Source organism: Salvelinus namaycush, chromosome 30 (genome assembly GCF_016432855.1).
Source record: "Salvelinus namaycush isolate Seneca chromosome 30, SaNama_1.0, whole genome shotgun sequence".
Classification (NCBI taxonomy): Eukaryota; Metazoa; Chordata; class Actinopteri; order Salmoniformes; family Salmonidae; genus Salvelinus; species Salvelinus namaycush.
The window spans coordinates 11,477,916-11,484,186 of record NC_052336.1 but is presented as its reverse complement, the minus strand read 5'-3'; positions in this window follow the sequence as shown (position 1 = coordinate 11,484,186).

The following is a 6,271-nucleotide window of genomic DNA, read 5'->3' as shown; positions in this document are numbered from 1 at the left end:
ATGGTATGCACCATTAAATCACAAATACCGAGAGTGTGGACTGTAGACAATCAAAAATAGCAAAAAATTACATAAAAAATGTAATGAATAAAAGGCCAGCTGCTTGGCCCTGGTTGAGGATGCAGGTTTCTATTCCTCAGGGTCTACACACTACAGCCAGTTACAATCACTCATGGGAACAACTCCAGACAATTTGTTTGTCTGTCTGCTTTCCTGCCTTTCAGTAAGTCTATTAGCACTTGTTGTCTCTGCAGGTATTCTTTCTCCAGAGGTACTGTGTCATCTCCAGCAGAAGGAGCTAAGTCACAGATGGGGTTCAGCATCACCTAACGAGCTGTGTGTTACTAACACCACTATACGACACAGAGTAAATCATTTGTACATAATACAAAACACATGATGTGTCTGGCTTGGCAGGTAAAGATGGTGAACCATAGTGAGGTTCAGTGTAATTATGAGTGGTGTAAGTACCAGAGGTCAGGGTTCAAATGCTTTGGCAAAGACAGCTGGATGGGTAATTACAGACCCCCTGTGTTGTCAAGTCTCAACTCGTTCCCTAATTTAGCCTGTGATGAGAGTCCACATGGATGAGTTAAAAGTATGTTCTGTTCAGCCTGGGAAAATCCCCTGCACATCATGTTTGTTCTGTGGTAAAGAACACCGACTCCTTTCTGGTTTCTTTGATTCAGACACGTTGTACACTTGTCAGCTCTCTGGTGGTGATAGCACAGGTGGAAGGCTATGTGTGTGAGTGTGTGCGCATGAGCATGCGCGCGTGCGTGACAAGCCTCCAAGCCTCTCATCTACCAGCTCCGCCCCCTGCCGTGCAGCCATGGCTCACAGTAAAGACGTCGCTAGGCAACAAAGATCAGGAAAAACAACATGAAACAATTTAAGAACTATGTCAGAGAGAAAAGAGAGAGGGAGTGAGAGATTATCTCATTTCCTTCACTGCTTGTCATGCAATTGTAATGTATTTCCCCCTTTTGGCCTGTAGATGACAGCAGTGAGGAGTTCAACTGAGTTTATAATGGGTCAACAAAGTGCACTTCAGATGTGCAGTGCATACCGTACTAACCCTTATCTACCCTACCGCTGCCATATACAGGAGATGTTTAATGAACATTATGTCTAGGCTTTAGAAGTTCCCTCTACTGTGCACAATGTCATTATACTGACGAGAAAGGAAAGATGTACCACAATCTGTACTTACCTCTCTCTCTCTCCGTAGGTCTGCAGTATACTAACTATACAATGATCTTTTCCTTCCTATACATTTCATCTACCACTCATAAGTCAATGACTTTTAGAGAAATTGTATATTTCAAATATTTAGAATGATAACATTTCTATTTATTATATGTTGAAAGTTTTATTTCAATGCGGCACCTCCACCATTGTTGCACTACTGGGCGAGGTTGTTGCCACCCTAACTCAGCTATTCACTGGCAGCTGCAGTTCAGCACCAAGATGTGGCAGATAAAGCTGTTCCAGAAATGCTCTCCAGGTAGCCTCAGATAGGAGAGTTATTCTCTCCCTGACACGCCATGCCCACCCAGACACACGTCTTGTCTGTGTGTGTGTGTGTGTGTGTGTGTGTGTGTGTGTGTGTGTGTGTGTGTGTGTGTGTGTGTGTGTGTGCGCGTCCGTGCGTGTGTGCGCGTTTGACCAAAGGCACGTAACACATGCCTAGGCAGAGGGCTCTGACATCAGGCCAGGCAGTGAGGTCACTGATGCAGGTTTGGACATACCCAGATAGATAGAAGTCTATGAAAGTGTTATATTTAATTATATTCCCACAGTGGCCTTGTAGTCAGGAATAGACACGGCACCTGGCATTCCAACAGCATAGCTAACATCCTCTCTGTTCATTCCTCAAAAGAGAAACTCAAATATGCTGGTTATCTTGTTGTCATCTGTCATTTCTGCATTGACATCATCCAAGGGACTTTTATATCTTGGCAGGTGGGGCTGGCTACCCGAAAGGTCTGGATTTCTGACATTGTTTGATGTGCTCCATGGGTAAAGTAACTGTATTCAGCCAGGGAGAAGGGCTAACTGAATGCATGCCAGCGGCTTTTATGTCAGCAAGTTGTCAGTGGTCATAACACTAAGCAGCCCAGTTCAACTCAGAGTCCAGAGTTTCCCTGTTCAGTTCATGCCGCCCTAGTTAACATAAATCCGGAACACTCAAATTAGTATGATAAGATACATTTGGTATGGTTACTTAAGGTAAAAACGAAAGGAGGTAAAAACAAAAGGAGGGTGGTTGGTCAGGGTAGATAGGTAGGCTTATTACGTGAACATCTAGGAACCCAAAGGTTGCGTGTTTGAATCTCATCACTGACAATTTTAGCATTTTAGCTAATTAGCAACTTTTCAACTACTTACTACTTTTTAGCAACTTTTCAACTACTTAGCACATTAGCTAACCCTTCCCCTAACCCTAACAATGCCAGCTAGCTGACATTAACATTAGCCACCTAGCCACCTAGCTAACATTAGCCACAACAAAGTAATTCATAACATATCCTACAAATGGATGATGGACATTCACAAATTAATACATACCATGCAAAATGTAACATATCATACTAAATGGAGTGTCTCGGATTTACGTACAGAATAATATGAAATGCTCCGAGACCAGGTTGGTTCATGTGGTCAGTACAAAACCCTGGCCCTGAGTATTGTGTTGTTGCCAATGTGAATGAAAGCCGTAGCGGCAGAGAGCAAATATAACTACCGGCCATCTTTCATCTGTCCACAGATCTAACCCTTGCTAATGAGTGGTTAGAGATGAGGAAGAGAAATGTCCAAAGTCAAAGTCTGTTATAATGACCTTAGTCTTGGTCTGTCTGCCCCGTGTATCAACACTTCCCCTGTGTGTCTCAGGTAGGGGAGAGAGATGCTCTGAGATGATACTAAACACTAAACCTGCTCTTCCTCTCTGTGTTGTTTACATAACCAGCCCCAACCTGTGTGTAGAGGTATAGAGGAAGAAGAGAGCTCCTCAGCGCGGCTCAGCCACTGAGGTGCTACATGACTCTGTCAATATTTAGGTGTTTCCAGGGCTGCACAGCCATTGGAGGCATTACAGATGTTGGATCTTAATTTGAGCTAGTTTGCTACAGCAGGAAATGTGAATTATTATGTGGATTATAATTAATGGACATTTTTTTAGAGGTTGGTACATTTTTCGTAGAAATTACAAACTTCAGATGCCTTTTTGAATCTCAAATTCACTGCAAGTTTGATATTTCCACCATTACAGGAAAGTTCTCCTGCAACAAGGTGATCAAATTAAGATCCTACATCTGAAAGTAAATCACAGGTGTCCATAACTGCTTGGGTATGCAGCTGCGTGCAGCAAATGAGAGAGAGAGTACACACAAGCACACACAGACAGACATGCTCTCTCTCACGCACACACAGTACACACAAGAGTTCCCGCACGAAACATAGGCATGCCACTGAACACCTGACAGGTGCAGGCGTGGTCTGTAGCGAGACACGCTATCTTGACACGCTAACTCATTCTTAAATCTGAGATACATGCCTCCGGCTGAAAACAGCACAGCTCGCTCTCTGAAGCTGAATCCCTCCTCCTCTTGCCACACCCCTTCCAATAGTACTACTGTAGCTCTATTGAAGGGACTGTAAGCCTGAGACCTACCTGTACAGGTTTAGTGAATGAGTCAAGGGTCTGTTATACCTGTACACACTACATGTAAGTCTATGTCACCTTGGTCATCTGTCATCATTCGCTGTCTGTGAATGGCTACGCAACAGTTGACTTGACAATGACACAGGAAGTAAAATTTTAAGTTTGAATAAGGACAATGTTTCATGATAATTAGGTTGTGTTGGATGGAGACAGATGTTGAAGTTGGTTAATGGATCGGCCTTGTCTGCCTATATGTCTGTCTTTTTATAACACAGTAGGCTACTTATTACTTCATGAAATAAACTGCTGTATGACCCCAAACTGAGGACATTGTGGGCCTATGACTATACCCATGCAGCAGGCCTTACAAATTGACAGCAGAGGTAATCAGAATTCATCTGAAAAAATTATAGGGATAAGAATAATTATTATAGGGTGACAAAAACATGATTGTAGGCCTACATGCATTATATACAATGTATGCTAAATTATGCATTTGCAATTCAATCTTTAATTCTGCACGCCAGTTACTCTTGTCAAAAGCACAATAGCAGCAACAGAATATATCTAATCTATCAAGGGTGTAGGCTATGTGAAAAAGGGATCAGGGCCAAGAACCTTTGAATATTTTCTCAGGAAGGTTGCGCTTTATTGCCATCGTTATGTTAGGTCGGATAGAAAAATCAGAGAGGGCGGATAAATGTTAAGGTGTTGTGTAAACTCCCCTAGCCCCGGGCCCTTCTTCTCTACACCTCGGCTTCCTCTGTCATTTACAAGCTGTTCGCATGCACATTTGCAGCCAAGAACCAGGAACCGGCCGGACAGGTCTGGGGCATCTCAGTTTTTAGGAAAAGTGTGTTGCCTCTGGTTCCGAAATTGCTTGGCTTGCGTGAGGACAACTGCTTTATCATTTCATTCCCTACGACCTCTCAACCTGGCCTTTGGCGGCGGCATTTTTACGACTTTCTTTTTTCTTCCCACCTTCTCATGGGCCCGCAAACAACCTACTGATCGTGACAGGTAATAATAGGCTGTCCTTCACTGCGCTGTTGTTGCTCTTTGTGCAGTCACCATGTTGAACATATGCTGCTGTGGTCCATATGCCTCTGGACTAGATTCTGAAGCACAGGCATAGGCCTACTTGTGATATATTTTTGAATAAATGAATTTTTCATGAATAGCCTAGCCCAGGTTATGTAACACTAAACACTGTCATGAAGTAGACAGGTTATGTCTAATTGTGAAAAACAAACACACCGTATTAGTGAAAGAATTAGCCTTGACATATCAAACAAGTAGTCTCCACGAACAAAAGGTCAACATCACACAAGTTGTCCATTTCATATTATATTACACAGCTGTTGCTGATCTGCAGTAGCCTAGGCCTCTACACTTCGTCCTTTACATAAATGCACTAATTTGACTTTTGCCAAGTTTAGAAATTGATTGTGTTCTCACACTAAGCTTTAAAATCATGCATCTGCACAATGGCTCTGTCTAATGAGTCAAGTGTTTTCCTGTGTCGGCTAAATAAGAGGACAACTTCCATGGGTTAAATAGTGGTACTGTAGTCTAATATAAATAAGCACTTTGATGAGTATCCCCTTACTGTCCTGACATTCAATATAGCAAACACAAGTTGTAACATGTAGGGGAGAGAGGGATAAGTTGAGCCAAAGAGGGAAGTCGACCCACCCTGGTTTCTAGGAGACGTTTGACCAAATATTTAGGAAGAGGTCATCATTTCATGGAGTCTGTGAAGGAAGAAACCACATGCAAAAAGTGGTAAGAAAGTTAGGTCCAAAAAACAGATTGTCACCCAGTCAAATTAATTTATTGTGTTAGAGGTTTCACAATGCTTGTATTTCAACCAAAGTAGATCATTTAAAATTGTTCTATGCATCCGTAAGGCTCTCTATCAGCTTCTATATGAGGACCTAAAACTAGCATGAAAGTGCATCCTTGTAGAGGAATGGGCAAATAAAGTAAAAAACTTTGACTTGGGGTAAGTTGAGCTGATGGTCATGGGGTAAGTTGAGCTGATGGTCTTGGGGTAAGTTGAGCTGATGGTCTTGGGGTAAGTTGAGCTGATGGTCATGGGGTAAGTTGAGCTGATGGTCATGGGGTAAGTTGAGCTGATGGTCATAGGGTAAGTTGAGCTGATGGTCTTGGGGTAAGTTGAGCTGATGGTCTTGGGGTAAGTTGAGCTGATGGTCATGGGGTAAGTTGAGCTGATGGTCATGGGGTAAGTTGAGCTGATGGTCTTGGGGTAAGTTGAGCTGATGGTCATGGGGTAAGTTGAGCTGATGGTCATGGGGTAAGTTGAGCTGATGGTCTTGGGGTAAGTTGAGCTGATGGTCATGGGGTAAGTTGAGCTGATGGTCATGGGGTAAGTTGAGCTGATGGTCTTGGGGTAAGTTGAGCTGATGGTCTTGGGGTAAGTTGAGCTGATGGTCTTGGGGTAAGTTGAGCTGATGGTCATGGGGTAAGTTGAGCTGATGGTCTTGGGGTAAGTTGAGCTGATGGTCATGGGGTAAGTTGAGCTGATGGTCATGGGGTAAGTTGAGCTGATGGTCATGGGGTACGTTGAGCTGATGGTCATGG